The sequence below is a fragment of the Pristis pectinata genome, chromosome 14 (assembly GCF_009764475.1).
Source record: "Pristis pectinata isolate sPriPec2 chromosome 14, sPriPec2.1.pri, whole genome shotgun sequence".
Taxonomy (NCBI): domain Eukaryota; kingdom Metazoa; phylum Chordata; class Chondrichthyes; order Rhinopristiformes; family Pristidae; genus Pristis; species Pristis pectinata.
In genome coordinates, this window is record NC_067418.1 from 46,653,531 (window position 1) to 46,670,030 (window position 16,500).

A 16,500-nucleotide genomic window follows, 5' to 3' on the forward strand; every position below is an offset into this window, starting at 1 on the left:
ACCATTAGACCTGCCGATGATTCTTTCTTTGTCCCAGTAGCGCTGATCCTCTGACCACCATTTCATCTCTCCGTTCTTTCAGAGAATTTTCCTTTCACCTCTTAAAGAAAGACAAAATACACTGGAAACACCCAGCAGGCCGGGCAGCAGCTGTGGAAAGAGGAATAAGAATTCCAGCTGCCTCTTTCTCTCTCCACAGATGCCGCCTGACTTTCTGAGTATCCCCAGCATTTTCTATTTCCATTTCAGAATTGCCGCTTGTTTTCATTTTGGCTCTTTGTTCTATTCTTTCCCCTACCTACCCCCTCCCCTCAGTTTTTCTGCAGGGTAAGAGCTTGTTGGATCTCTAACTTTTTCCATTTCCAATAATGAAGGCTCCATTAGAGAGTAGAGAGACATAGTCAGAGGGTGGATGAGAACCACTGATGTGAGCAAGGACCAGTCTTTAAACCACTTCTATTGACCATCATAGTAGCACTGTCTTGTATTTATACTTGTGAGCAGTGATCGGCTTTCAATTCACAAAGCGCATCTTGTGTAAGTAAAGGCCGCTCTCTATTAGACCATCTACTGTAATGCTAGTCAGTGAGCAACCACTTGACATTAAATCATCTGGCAAGCTAACCATGGTATTTATACAGGCAATTATTTGTTCCTTAGCACATGATATCTGTACAGATGTATTTGTTCAATATTCAGACAAAGCAAGTTTGATGTGACCCTGAGACATTCTGGGATGGTTGGCCAAATGTGTAGGGGTGATGTGGAGACAGATGAGGTGATAGACGTCCATCGAAACTCCAAGACATGATACTCTGATTAGATCAGGGAGAAGAACAAATGGATGCATTGGCCCCGCCACACATTTAGATTCAATGTTGACCCTGGTTCAATCCCGACTTCTGGTGCTGTCTGTGTGGAGTTTGCAATGTTCTCCCTGTGACCACCTGGGTGCTCCGGTTTCCTCCCACATCCACAATGATGTGTGGGTTGACAGGTTAATTGGCCACAGTAAATTGGGGCGGAACAGTGGCGTGGCGGTTAGCCTGACGCTATTACAGCGCCAGTGACCCGGGTTCAATTCCCACCGCTGTCTGTAAGGAGTTTGTACGTTCTCCCCGTGACTGCGTAGGTTTCTTCCAGGTGCTCCGGTTTCCTCACACGCTCCAAAGAATGTAGGTTAACATGGGTGTAATTGGGCAGCGCGGGCTCGTTGGGCTGGAAGGGCCTGTTACTGTGTTGTATAAATAATGTTTAAAGTTTTAAATTGTCCCTAGTGTATAGGTGAGGGATAGAAGCTGGGGTGAGTTGATGAGAATGTAAAGAGAATATATAAAAAGGGGCAAGTGCAAAATGGGTGGTTAATAGTACAGACTTAGTGGGTGGAAGGGCCTCTTTCTGTGCTGACTTACTCTGTGACTCTGACTCTACACAAGTGACCTCTGATTCGATCTTGTGCTCAGGATGTGAAGTCCCAGGTAGCCTCCTGGCCACCCCACCTCACCACAAATGGTCAAGGCTACATCTGATGGGCCGTCAATCACCTCTCAAGCATTACCATGGGATTTAAAAAGGAATATAAAACAATGTACTTTTATTCCTGGGGAGATAGGTCTCCCTTGCGCATTTGATTGTGCTAAGATTGATTGCATCTATGGGTCCAGATCCTGAGGGGGTTCTTGGACCACAACGAGGTCACTGGCATGTTTTCCTCTCCATGGATGCTGCCTGACCTGCAGAGCATTCACAGCGTTCTCTGTTTTTGTTTCGGTCAGTTTGTCAGCCAGTTTTGGCAATGGATTCCAGAATCCAAATTAACAGGACTGGCAAAGCAACAATAAATGTCAAGATTCGCCTGAGTGCTACTACAGTTGTTTGCACATTGCCGGATCAAACATGCTATTTGTCAACTTTAACCAGACCTGCCAGACCTGTTACTTAAAGTCAGAGAGTGAGAGAATCATACAGCACAGATTCGGCCCAACACATCCAAGCCGACCTTTTTGCCCATCTCCACTGATCCCATTTGCCCGCATTAGGACCATGTCCATCTATGCCTGTTTAAGTGTCCGTCCAAAATGTCCCTTAACGCAGTGATTGCGTCTGACTCCACCAACTCTTCTGGCAGCGAGTTCCAGATATCAACCACCGTCTGTGTGTAAAAAAAAACTTAGGTCCCCTCTAAAGCTCCTTCCTCTCACCTTAATTCTTTAATACCTCTAACATGGGAGAAAGATTTTGACTATCGACACTATCTGTGCCCCTCATAATCTTACATATATCTATCAGGTCAACTCTCACCTGCTTCGGTCCAGGGAAAACAAGCCTGGCTGACTCAATCCCTTCCCCTAACCAAAGTCCTCCAATCCAGGCAGCACCCTGGTAAATCTCCTCTGCGTTCTTTCCAGCGTGATCACATCTTTCAAGTAGTGTGGCGACCAGAACTGTACACAGTCCTCCAAGTGCAGTCTAACCAGTGCTTTGTAAAGTTGGCACTTATCTAGTAACTTAACAACTTATCTACTACAACACAGAAGAAGGCCATTTGGTTCATCAGGTTGATGCTGGCTTCCAGCAGACCAATCCTACTGGTCCCAACCCCCCTCCCTTCTTTATTCCCTGTTCCCCTGTGAACTTACCCTCTCCCACTTGCCTGTCTCTCCTTAACTAAGTGTAGATTTACAGTCGCCGATTAAAACCATCAGCGCACCCTTTGGGATGTGGCAGGAAACCGGAGCACCCGGAAGAAACCCACATGGTCGCAGGGAGAACATGCAGACTCCGCACAGACAGCTGCAGAGATCAGGATCGAACCTGGATCCCTGTTCTCGTCTAATTTGTGCATCACTGTGCCGCCCCTGCCATAATGCAATGATCTATAGAAACCGACCCCACACCTTTCACTCCACAGAGAAACAAAGGACTGCAGATGCTGCAATCTAGATGAAAAACCCAACGATGCTGGAGGAACTCAGCAGGCCAGGCAGCATCCGTGGAGAAAAGCAGGCGGTCAATGTTTCAGGTCAGGACCCTTCTTCAGGACTGAAGATAAGAAAAGGGGCTTCTTCAGGACTGAAGATTAAAGAAAGGGTATCTTCAGGACTGAAGATAGGAAAAGGGGAATCTTCAGAACTGAAGAAGGATCCTGACCTGAAACGTTGACCGCCTGCTTTTCTCCACGGATGCTGCCTGGCCTGCTGAGTTCCTTCAGCATCGTCGTGTTTTTCACCTTTCACTCCATCCTGTGCACATTCCCAAGGAAACTGGCTTTAGTCCAAAAAGCTGCAGATGCCAGAAATCGGAATTAAAAAATCAGAAGATGCTGGAAACACTCAGTAGGTCAGACAGCATCTGTGGAGACGGAAACAGATTTAATGCTTCAGGTTGAAAATCCTTCGCTACAACTGGGAAAGAGAAATAAAACATCAAAACTATCTTTTTGTCTCTGTCTTCTCCGGTTCTGACAGACTTTGACCTGAATATTAACTCTGTTTTTCTCTCCATGGATGCTGCCTGACCTGCAGAGCATTCACAGCGTTCTCTGTTTTTGTTTCGGTTAGTTTGTCAGCCAGTTTTGGCAATGGATTCCAGAATCCAAATTAACAGGACTGGCAAAGCAACAATAAATGTCAAGATTCGCCTGAGTGCTACTGCAGTTGTTTGCACATTGCCAGATCAAACATGCTATTTGTCAACTTTAACCAGACCTGCCAGACCTGCCAGACCTGTTACTTGAAGTCAGAGAGTGAGAGAATCATACAGCACAGAAACAGGCCCTTCGGCCCAACACATCCAGGCCGACCTTTTTGCCCATCTCCACTGATCCCATTTGCCCGCATTAGGACCATGTCCATCAATGCCTGTTTAAGTGTCCGTCCAAAATGTCCCTTAACGCAGTGATTGCGTCTGACTCCACCAACTCTTCTGGCAGCGAGTTCCAGATATCAACCACCGTCTGTGTGTAAAAAAAAACTTAGGTCCCCTCTAAAGCTCCTTCCTCTCACCTTAATTCTTTAATACCTCTAACATGGGAGAAAGATTTTGACTATCGACACTATCTGTGCCCCTCATAATCTTACATATATCTATCAGGTCAACTCTCACCTGCTTCGGTCCAGGGAAAACAAGCCTGGCTGACTCAATCCCTTCCCCTAACCAAAGTCCTCCAATCCAGGCAGCACCCTGGTAAATCTCCTCTGCGTTCTTTCCAGCGTGATCACATCTTTCAAGTAATGTGGCGACCAGAACTGCACACAGTCCTCCAAGCGCAGTCTAACCAGTGCTTTGTAAAGTTGGCACTTATCTAGTAACTTACCAACTTATCTACTACGACACAGAAGGAGGCCATTTGGTTCATCAGGTCGATGCTGGCTTCCAGCAGACCAATCCTACTGGTCCCAACCGCCCTCCCTTCTTTATTCCCTGTTCCCCTGTGACTTACCCTCTCCCACTTGCCTGTCTCTCCTTAACTAAGTGTAAATTTACAGTCACCGATTAAAACCATCAGCGCACCTTTGGGATGTGGGAGGAAACTGGAGCACGCAGAGGAAACCCACGTGGTCGCTGGGAGAACGTGCAAACTCCACACAGACAGCGCCGGAGGTCAGGATCGAACCTGAATCACTGTTCTCGTCTAACTTGTGCATCACTGTGCCACCCCTGCCATAATGCAATGGTCTATAGAAACCGACCCCACACCTTTCACTCCACAGAGAAATAAAGGACTGCAGATGCTGGAATCTAGATGAAAAACACGATGATGCTGGAGGAACTCAGCAGGCCAGGCAGCATCCGTGGAGAAAAGCAGGCGGGCAACCTTTCGAGTCAGGACCCTTCTTCAGGACTGAAGATAGGAAAAGGGGCTTCTTCAGGACTGAAGATTAAAGAAAGGGGAATCTTCAGTCCTGAAGAAGGGTCCTGACCTGAAACGTTGACCGCCTGCTTTTCTCCACAGATGCTGCCTGGCCTGTTGAGTTCCTCCAGCATCGTCGTGTTTTTCACCTTTCACTCCATCCTGTGAACATTCCCCGGGAGACTGGCTTCCGCTCAAAAAACTGCAGATGCCAGAAATCAGGATTAAAAATCAGAAGATGCTGGAAACAGATTTAACACTTCAGGTTGAAAATCCCTCGTCAGAACTGGGAAAGAGAAATAAAACGTCAAAACTATCTTTTTGTCTCTGTCTTCTCCAGTTCTGGCAGATTTTGACCTGAGACATTAACTGTTTTTTCTCTCCACAGATGCTGCCTGTCCCGCTGAATGTTTCCAGCAATCTGTGTTTTTATTTTCTTGAGAGCACATACCATCAGGCTCAAGGACAACTTTTGTTATAAGGCTCTTAAATGGACCTCTTCTATGATAAAGATGATTTCTTTAAGGGCCTTCAATAAGGGCCTTGCACCTTATTGTCTGCCAGCACTGCACTTTCCCTGTAGCTGTAACACTATATTCTGCATTCTGTTTCTCCTTTTGTACTACCTTGATGTACTTACGTATGGAATGATCTGTCTGGATGGCATGCCAACAAAAGCTTTTCACTGTATCTCAGTACATGTGACAATAATAAACCAATTACCAATGACCATTCTCACTGTATGTATTACACCAAGTTACATCTTATCACTACCTGTTCCACACCAGGGTTTGAAAACCCTGACATGGGACAGTTATATTTTGCACAGACTTCTGCCTGAGGAATACCTCCACTCTATATCTTGGCAATTATACTTCAGGGTGTTTCGTGGCAAAAAAGGTATGACTTGCAAAATCATTGATCCAGTTTCATTGAGTAATGGGATGTTGAGTGATCTTGTTGGGTAATGTCAGCACAGCCTCTGTCCTGACACTTCCAAAGGGAGTGGTTGTAGACTATAAAGCATTCATCTGATGTTCCCTTTCCCCACTGTTTGTGTGGAGAATGCAACAGTAAAAGCTTATGTCACACAGCAGATGGATCTGAGGCTGGGAATCCGTGCTGGGACACAACAGGGAGCTGCAGGAGTACTGCAGGTCCTCGGAACATGGTGTTATTGGCAAGGATGGCTGAAGATTCAGATCTGTGGACAATTGTGTGGTAATCGTTGGGGTGGGGGTTGCGCAGCTCCTGCAGATCATTGTGTGAAGGCAGGGTAAGTCTGGCCAAATGGTGAGCATAAGGAAAAGGAGCAGTGCTAGGCCATTCACCCCTCCGTGGCTGAACCACCTTCCCAGACTCTCTCCGTGCCCCTTGACCCCCTGTCAATCACCACCCTGAATATATGCAATGGCCCTGCCTCCACAGCATCTGCGGTGGAGAATTCCGATACACAATCCCCTGAGGGAAGAAATTCCTCCTCATCTCCGCCTTAAATGGGGGAACCCTTAATTCTAAAACTCTCCCCTTCCTAGTACCAGATACCCTCACCAGGGGAAACATCCTCAGAATATGACCTGGCAAGCTGCCCTCTCAGAATCTTACAGGCTATCCCCAGGTTATGGACACCCAACTTATGGATATCCCTGTGTACGATCGAGCTCCCGTAATAGAACATAGAACAGTACAGCACAGTACGGGCCCTTCATCCCACAATGTTGTGCCGACCTATATAAACACCTGCTCCTTGATCAATCTAACCCTACACAGCCCACAACCCTCCATTTTTCAGAGTCAGTTAAATTTGCCGATTATTATCAGCCTCCACCACCACCACCCCCGACAGCGTGTTCCAGGCACCCACCACCCTCTGTGTGAAAAACCTACCTCTGACATCTCCCCTCTGACCTTAAGCTGACGTCCTCTGGTATTGGCAAAATAATAATATTAAATTCAAAAGTCCGACGTACATACTTATGCTCATTCCTACGGACAACAGGACTACGTTCCTCTCTCTCTCTCTCTCTCTCCACATTTAGGAATTGTTCTTTCTTCTCAGTCTGATGTGTATTTGATGCCATTCACTAGAATACTGTGGTGGTAAGGTTACTGTATCAAGTGAGTTACGTGTATTTTTCGACTTATGGACAAAATCAACTTGAGGATGTGTGTAAAAACAGATCCCATTCATTATGTGGGAACGGACTGCATAGATTTCGATAAAGTCACCTCTTATTCTTCCAAATATTGTTCCAATTTGTTCACTCGTTCCCCCGAAGACAACCCCTTCATTCCAGGAATCATCTTGAACTCTCTCTGAACCGCCTGCTTTGTGTTTATTGAACCTTAAATAAGGAGACTAAAATGGCATGCAAGGTGGATAGTGGGAGTCACTGTGTGAAGAGTGGCACTGTGGTTCACCCATTAAAGCCGCTGCTTCCCAGCTCCAGTGACCTGGGTTCGATTCTGACCTCGGGTGCTGTCTGTGTGGAGTTTGCATGCTCTCTCTGTGACCAGGTGCTCCGGTTTCCTCCCATGTCCCAAAGACGTGCAGGTTGGTGGGTTAATTGTTATTGAGAACGAGGGGGGAGTAAAAGTGTGATTAATATAGAATTAGAATAAATGAAAAAACACAATGATGCTGGAGGAACTCAGCAGGCCAGGCAGCATCCATGGAGAAAAGCAGGCGGTCAACATTTCGGGTCAGGACCCTTCTTCAGGACTGAAGATTCCCCTTTTCCTATCTACAGTCCTGAAGAGGCTCCTGACCTGAAACGTTACCCGCCTGCTTTTCTCCACGGGTGCTGCCTGGCCTGCTGAGTTCCTCCAGCATCAGAGTGTTTTTCATCTCGATTCCAGCATCCGCAGTCCTTTGTTTCCCTAGAATTAGAATAAATGGGCAAGGGACAGTCAGCACAGATTCAGTGTACCAAAGGGCTTGTCTCCATTCTGTATCGCTCTCTGAGTCATGGAAATGTACAGCGCAGAAACAGGCCCTTCGGCCCACAATATCTATGCCGACCATTGTGCCGATCGATACTAATCCCACCTGCCTGCATTAATTCCATATCCCTCTGTGCCTTGTTCATTCAAGTACCTGTCAAGATGCCTCTTAAATGTCGTTACCGTCCCTGCCTCCCACCACCTCTTCTGGCAGCTCATTCCAGACACCAACTGCAGCGTCACACCGACTGGGAGAGTGTCCAGGGATCAGCCTAACCTGGAGCTGGGTGGGAGTGTGAAGGGGTAGGGGTTGGTGGTCAAGGTATCACGTAGGTCATCGTGCCTCACGGGGCTGGCCTGGAGACCTCCTTGTCACCGAGGTAAGTCCAGGCGTCAGGGTGCGCCCAGTCTTGCAATGTTACCATAACAAACCAGGTTCCCTTGGGCACTGCGGTTTCCTGTCACATCCCAAAGACATGCTGGGAGAGATTTGGTCGGGTACATGCATAGAGAGATACAAGCCAAGTGCAACTAGCTCAGGTAGGCAACATGGCCAGCATGGACGAGTTGGGACCAAGGGCCTGCTTCTGTGCTGTATAACTCTCCATAATTAAGTTGTGGGAATACAGGGAAATGAAATGGGAATGACGGGATTGCTCTGTTGGGAACCAGTATTGACTCAATGGGCTGACTGTCCTGAATAAGTAAGTAATCTCGATAATGAATATCTTCCAATCTTGGGCTGGTCACTACAGGCAGAGTTTACCTGAAGGTTACATCTCAATAGACTGCCTCACTTCCTGAGCCATGGTACAGATTGCGAGTGTCTCCAATGTCTGGCTTGAGATTCGATCAGAAGTGATGGGACAGACCTGGAGGTAATGCTGCCCACTCTAGCCCTTTCTAGTTCTGAGGGTCATAGACGTGAAATCCTGCTGAACTTCACACTCTGCTCTGAGAATCCTTGCACCTTTGCAGTGTGGGAAATGTGGCCTTCAGTTAGAGGACAGAAGGACCCCCAATAGCAATGAGATACATCGTCAGGTAATTGTCCTTTTGTTATTGGGCAGGCACGGTAGTGTAGCGGTTAGCGTGACACTTTACAGCGCCAGCGACCCCGGTTCAATTCCGGCCGCTGTCTGTAAGGAGTTCTCCCCGTGTGTCTGTGTGGGTTTCCACCGGGTGCTCTGGTTTCCGCCCACATTCCAAAGATGAACGGGTTAGGAAGTTGTGGGCGTGCTATGTTGGCACCGGAAGCGTGGCGACACTTGCGGGCTGGCCCCAGAACTCTCTATGCAAGAGATGTATTTCACTGTGTGTTTCGATGTACATGTGACTCATAAAGATATCTTATCTTATCTTAAGTGTTGGCCTCCAGAGTGAGGAGCCCTCTACTTCATCGTGATGTCCAGGGGGAGCTCCAATTCTCCTCAATGAGCACACAGGGCCACAGTTTAACCTCTTCTCCTCAAACATTGGCCAGTGAAGCTCAGGGACCAGAATAAATTGGTAAATTATACTGGTAAATTGGTTTATTATTGTCACATGTACTGAGGTACAGTGAAAAACTTTGTTTTGCATGCCGTCCATACAGATCATTTCATCACATCATTACATTGAGTTAGAACAAGGGAAAAGCAATAACAGAATGCAGAATAATGTGTTACAGTTACAGAGAAAGTGCAGTGCAGGCAGACAATAAGGTGTAAGGCCATGACGAGGTAGATTGTGAGGTCAAGAGTCCATCTTATTGTACTAGGGGACCGTTCAATAGTCTTATAACGGCGGGATAGAAGCTGTCCTTGAGCCTGGTGGTATGTGCTTTCCAGCTTTTGTATCTTCTGCCCGATGGGAGGAGGGAGAAGAGAGAATGTCTGCGGTGGGTTGGATCTTTGATTATGCTGGCTGCCTTACCGAGGCAGCGAGAAGTGTAGACAGAGTCCGTGGAGGGGAGGCTGGTTTCTGTGATGCGCTGGGCTGTGTCCACAATTCTCTGCAGTTTCTTGCAGTCCCGGGCAGAGCAGTTGCCATACCAAGCCGTGAAGCATCCAGATAGGATGCTTTCTATGGTGCATCGATAAGAATTGGTGAGGGTCAAAGAGGACGTGCCAAATTTCTTTAGCCTCCTGAGGAAGTAGAGGTGCCCACAGGAGTGAACCCTTGAGCTTCAGAGTTACAGAGGAACTTGAAACTAACTCAGCTGTAATTGTCACTTAAGGGATGGTGGTGAGGGGAGTGCGTGGGTGGGGGAGGGGGTGTCACAGAATACTGAGCAAGTCGGCAACCCTTAAAGGTATATACAGCTGGCCAATTTTCCAAAGACCTTGTTGGATCAGAAAGGAAATGGAAAAGAGACCTGTAGAGTAAGTGACTGCAAATGGGTGTGGGGCAAAAATAGAATGGTCCCTCTGTGTTTGGCTTACCCCTCCCTTACAACCCAAGGGGATCTTACTACCAATGCATCAGCAGGGCTGTAGGCAACACATCAGGTGGGTCCAGTCCTCACTCCACCAGAGACCAAGAAACAGGACACCGAACCCTCTCAATCACTGCACAACAAAACCAGCTTTCTTTTTTAAGTTCGGTTGTCACTTCCCTTTCACCCCTTTCAACTGTGCAAGGGAACCAACCGGTCACGGCAGAGATATCTGCTAATGCGTTGCAACCACAAAACAGTATTTGCATTTGGATAAACAGGAACTGCAAACCATAAAGGACAACAGTTCTCCAAAATCAAGGGTACACCCATACCACTCTATTAAGAGAATATAGATTGGAGGCTTGATTTTCAATATTAGATTTATTCTCAAAAGCCAATCAGTGGAGAACAACACCAAGCAGAACGCACACCCGTGAATAGAAGGCATCGGCTGCAAATCAAACCCACATCCTTGGATCTATATCTGTGTCTGTGATACCTCTCTGCAAACTGCCTCACTTCCTGGGCCCAGTTTCTGCTACGCCGATCACTGGCTCAGGGGTTAAACCACGGGGAAGTTGATGTCATTACTCCTTCAGGTAACATTGTCACAGAAGGAACCACTGTAGGAACTCAGCACCGTCAGGGTAGAGCAGCTTTCAGTGTTCCCAACTGCATTATGGTTGCTGGGTGACACAGACACTATTAAGGGGACAAGGAGGCGGGCATGTATTGGCATTGGTACTGGTTTATTATTGTCACTTGTACCGAGGTACAGTGAAAAACTTGTTTGCATACCAATCATACAGGTCAGTTCATTACACAGTGCAGTTACATTGAGTTAGTAAAGAGTCCACTGATGTAGTACAGGTAAAAACAACAACAGTACAGAATAAAGTGTCACAGCTACAGAGAAAGTGCAGCGCAATAAGGTGCAAGGTCACAACAAGGTAGATCATGAGGTCAGAGTCCATCTCACTGTATAAGGGAACCGTTCAATAGTCTTATCACAGTGGGTCACTACTTGCTAATTAGGTGCACTGTGGCGATATGAACTGCAGAAGTGGCAGTCAGCTATTGGCAGTGCTACCCTCAGGTCAACTGTTCTTCCATAACACACACAGAAGGAGGTGGGAACATGGGAAATAGGAACTGAGGAGGCCATTCAGCCCCTTGTATCTGTTCTACTGTTCACTGCCATCATGGCTGACCTCTGGCCTCGTTCCAAGTACCTGCCTTTGACAATTTTACTAAATATCCTTCATCACAGAAACTCAGTTTAAGATAAACAATTCACCTCGTATCACGTCGTTCACCCCACCAGTTGCCAAGAAGATGTGCAACAAAATCACCATTTTTATCTTTTAAATTCCAGCTCTCGTTACTCAACGATTCAGGAACAGCTTCTTCCCCTCCGCCATCAGGTTCCTGAATGGTCCATGGACACCACTTCATTATTCCTTTTGTTTTACACAATTCCTTGATTTTTTTTGTAACTAATCGTAATTTTATGTCTCTGCACTGCACTGCTGCCCCAAAACAACAAATTTCACGTCATCTAAGTCAGTGATAATAAATCTGGTTCTGGTTCTGACAAGAGACGGCAGAAACTGGAACCTGGAGCAACAAACAATCTGCTGGAGGAACTCAGCAGGTCGAGCAGCATCTGTGTGTGGGGGAGGGAGAGGGGAAGGAAATGATGTCCTTCCCAATGCTGCAGACCTGATGCAGGGTTTTGACCCGAGACATCAAGTCCTTTCCCTGCCCCGCAGATGCTGCTCGACCTGCTGAGCTCCTCCAGTGGATTGCTTGTTGCCTATAATCCCTTTCCATAAATAATCTCTTGAAATCTGAGCAGCATTCCAGTAAACCATCCCTCTCTTGGACCAGATCAAATTCTCTCTTCAAAGAGAGAGCCCAGAATATTCCGGGTGTGATCTGATCATAGCTCCGTGTAGCTGTAGCAAACTGCCTTGACGCAGTTGCCTCGTATAAATTTGCAATTCCCTGCCCTTTTCAAATATCTTATGCACCCTTCCTGACATTAATGATTTATATTGCTGGACCCCCCCCTTCCCCATTCACCAGCACCCCACTCCCCAAGTCTCACTGTACATCCACATCACTAACCTTTCGCTTTTTCGAAAGTACCGTTCCATTCTGTTGAAAGACAAAGCTTAAGTGTGCCTATATTGATATCCATTTGCTAGTTTCTCCCCCTGTTTGCAATGCTTTCCTCCACACTGCATACAACAACACTTCTCATTGTGTGACTGGAAACACGAGTCTTTCTGCCCCATCATCGAAGTCATTCAGTACTTTGTGGCTTCGACACAGATCCTTGTCTGACCCCATGAGCCGCATCCCTCAGGTCTGAGTACTTCTACTTTCTGTCACCCGTCATGCAGCCAATTTCCAGGTGAGCATCAGGAGCCAACAGTCTCTTAAGAGGGACTTTATGAAATGCCTCCTGCGAGGTCCTTTATATAACTTCACCTTGTCCACTATAAAACCACCTCTTCAATAAAAACAGAAAATGTGCAGCAGGTCAAGCTGCATCTGTGGGAAGAGAAACAGAGTGAGCATTTCAGGTCAAAGATCTATTGTCAGAGGTTCTTAACTGCTGGGTTGCTGGAAGGAAGGGTGGAATTAACAAGTCCTGGGAACAGTGATACTAGCAGAATCTTTCTCAGCAGAGTACAAAGCCTTTAACTGATGTGATTTGGATTGACTTCACGTTCTTGAGAAAGTTGAGAAAGGCAGGAAGGCAGAACTTGACCATCGAAGCAAATTCATCCCATTTGAATCCACCTGCCACCCACACTTCCCTCCTTGCAGTGGGAACCCAGTACCACCTATTTACTGAAGTGCATTCTGTAAGATATCTCCCCATCCTCTTCACAGAATGAAATCAGCAAACTCTTTCCACTACTACCTAATTATATTTCCTGATGGGCTATTTACAACTTGGAGCCAGCAGCCAAGGATGGAACCCATGATAAGCCCCAAAGAATTATCTCTGCCTCTAGTGACCGACAAAGTCCTTCGTCATTTCCCCAGCCGGGTATCCAGCCAACTTTTACCGAAGCAATATTTCAAATGCTTCTTTAACTGCTGAAAGGAAGAAGGACGTTGACGGACTACCTACTGATCGTGGTCGGAGCAGGTGAAGCTGAAAGGGTCAGCGCTTGAAGAGCTGCAGAGCTTACCTGAAGCAGGTCCACATGTATTCCTCCAACAGCATCAGGGCAATGGGTAGACCAGTAGATACCGAACCGTCCGTATAACTGAGAGAGCAGCTAGTTTAATAAATCGAATTATTCCGTTTGCACTGTAACCAGATAAAAATTGGGCCAGATGTAATTTAAATAATACAGAGGCCTCTTAAGGACTTTGCCTCCCATGGGGAGTTCCCCCCGCCTTCACTTCCTTTAATTTGATTGGCCGCAGTTATGAACTAAACAAAAAGGAGCTTGTTAATTTGCATCTTTTGTGCTTTACATAAATTGCAAGTTCACCTGATCACTGCAGTTGCTACACACGGCAGTGACCACCGTAAACAAAGCATTGAGTCCCCTACGATCGGTCTCCCAGCTTCACCAGAGGAGAGTACTTTTATAGATAAATATAGTTTCTGTGCAGGAAACGGATGATTAAAATAAAAGGGATGTGCCTGGCTTTGCCTGAGGTGTATGTGGTGTCTTAACTATTTTATTCTTTTACAGTGGCAATACGACAAATAGTTAATTGTTAACCAGCCCCTTGTATCAACAGTAAAACCAGTCCTACTGGTTGTCCTGACTCATGTTTATAGCAGACGGTGAGAAAACAGGTGTCAGTTTTCTGATTAAAAGTGCAGATCCAGTACCTCATAGCAGGGGGTTGTTAAAGTGGTCGGTTGGTTGGCCTTGGGTGTTATCACCCCCACCCCTTGATCCGGCACTGCGTGATGGTGGGAACAGGATCCACACACGTGCTTTGGGTCCTTCTCTCTGCCGCTGATCTCCCTCCCCTTTCCTCCCCCTCCCTGTGCCCATGCTGTCGAACCCCTTGTTGGAGCAGGCCTTGATGGAGCGAAGTGACCCCTCTTGGCTTCACTGCTCCTCCCCTAGCACCATGCCACTGTGGCCCCCATCAAGAGCCTTCCCCTCCTCACCGCTTCCACAGAAGGATGCCATAGAGTATGGCCTGTGTGACATTACCTCCAGAAGTGTGGCAAAGATAACTCCAGCAACAGAGAGCATTTACTAAACCCTCATACTCCACCTTCTGTGTCCTATGTAGCCCATGTTTCTCAGACAGTCAACCAGAGGGCAGCCTCCACTTTGGATTGGTACTGACAATTGGTTTATTAACGTCACGTGTGCCAAGGCACAGTGAAAAACTGCTGTTTGTGTGCCATCCAGGCAGATCATTCCATACGTAAGTACATTGAGGAGGTAAAGAGAAAACAGAACGCAGAATATTAGTGGGGCAACCCACAAGATGCTGGAGGAACTCAGTGGGTCAGGCAGCATCGACGGTGGGAAATGGACGGTCAACGTTTCGGGTCAAGGCGCTTCATCAGGACTGGTGGAGGGTCTCGACCCGAAATGTCATCCGTCCATTTCCCTCCATGGATGCTGCCTGACCCACTGAATTTCTCCGGCATTTTGTGCGTGGCTCCAGATTTCTAACGTCTGCGGTCTCTCTTGTGTCGGCAGAATATAGTGTTGGAGCTGCAGAGAAAGTGCAGCGCGGGTCAACAAATAAAATGCAAGGGTTACGACGAGGTTGATCGGGAGATCAAGTTTACACAGTATGACCTTAGGCAGGCACAGTAGTGTAGCGGTTAGCGTAACGCTTTACAGCACCAGCGACCCGGGTTCAATTCTGGCCGCTGTCTGTAAGGAGTTTGTACGTTCTCCCCGTGTCCGCGTGGGTTTCCTCCGGGTGCTCCGGTTTCCTCCCACATTCCAAAAGACGTACGGGTTAGGAAGTTGTGGACGTGCTATGTTGGCGCCGGAAGCGTGGCGACACTTGTGGTCTGCCCCCCCAGTACACTCTACGCAAAAGGTACATTTCACTGTGTGGTTTGATGTACATATGACTAATAAAGAAATCTTATCTCATCTTATCTTATACCGACGTATGAAAGCCATCAGCAAAAGTCGACACACGTCACAATCTTCTCATTAAGCTGACAGGGTTCATGTGGCAACATTATTTTAATTAATTTCAAAAATATTCTTCATTTATAGAAAAAATTACGTAAGAAGTACAAAAAATCACTGGACATCTTTCTTTGCATTCGTTGTGCTATCAAACTATGCCATTCCTCTTGGCTGATCTTCTACCCCAGTGCCATTTTCCCGCATTATCCCCATATCCCATGCATAAAACATCGGATAGGCGGCAGTTGGAATACTCCGGTCGCTGCATATCGGAAAGGATGTGGGGTCTTTGGAGAGGATGCAGAGGAGGTTCACCAGGATGTTGCCTGGATTAGAGAGTATTAGCTGTAAGGAGAGGTTGGACAAAACTTGGGTTGTTTTCTCTGCAGGCTGAGGGGAGACCTGATAGATGTTTATAACATTATGTGAGGCATAGATAGGGTAGGCAGCCAGAGTCATTTTCCCAGAGTAGAAATGTCAAATACAAGAGGGCATAGCTTTAAGGTGAGAGGGGGAAAGTTTAAAGGAGATGTGCAGGGCAAGGCGTTTTTACACGGAGGGTGGTGGGTGCCTGGAACATGCTGCTGGGGTTGGTGGTGGAGGCAGACACGATAGTGGCATTTCAGAGGCACATGAACACGCAGGGAATGGCGGCGTATGGATCATGTGCGGGCAGAAGGGTTTGGTTTAGTTTGACATCATGGTCGGCACAGACATCGTGGGCTGAAGGGCCTGTTCCTGCATTGTACTAGTCTATGTTCTAGGTTCCATATCTCTTTGTTCCTACAATGCCCTGAAATCTATCCATCTCTATCTTGAATAAACTTCCAGGACAAAGAATTCCAAATATTCATCTCCACTGGAGTGGTATAATAGACATTGCTGCCGCAGATTTTATCTTTATAATGAGATTACATTTTATTTATCATTTTTTCAAGATGGTTGACAGTAATTGGATGGATTGTATCTAATTAAAGCCTGACTGTCATTTGCATTGACCTTTACAAAACACTTCGAGTATTGTGTGCAGTTCTGATTGCCAGACTATAGGAAGGATATGATTGCACAGGAGAAAGTGCAGAGGTGACTCACCAGGATTGGAGGACATTATTTAGGGGAGAGGTTGGATAAGC

General features: G+C 46.8%; 1 protein-coding gene across 2 annotated transcripts in view; it reads right to left on the reverse strand.

The window, feature by feature from the left end:
- LOC127577928 (ETS homologous factor-like) overlaps window positions 1-13,870 on the reverse strand; it is a 40,799-nt gene extending 26,929 nt beyond the window's left edge. The window contains exons 1-2 of one of the 2 annotated variants that reach the window (XM_052029619.1): window positions 13,733-13,870; window positions 13,424-13,545 (exon numbers count right to left, since the gene is read on the reverse strand). The gene's annotated coding sequence lies outside the window, so the exon portion shown is untranslated. Of the gene's footprint in view, window positions 1-13,423; window positions 13,710-13,732 lie in introns of those variants that run through there. The other variant, XM_052029618.1, reaches the window with a different exon arrangement.
- Window positions 13,871-16,500: the final 2,630 nt, after the last annotated feature.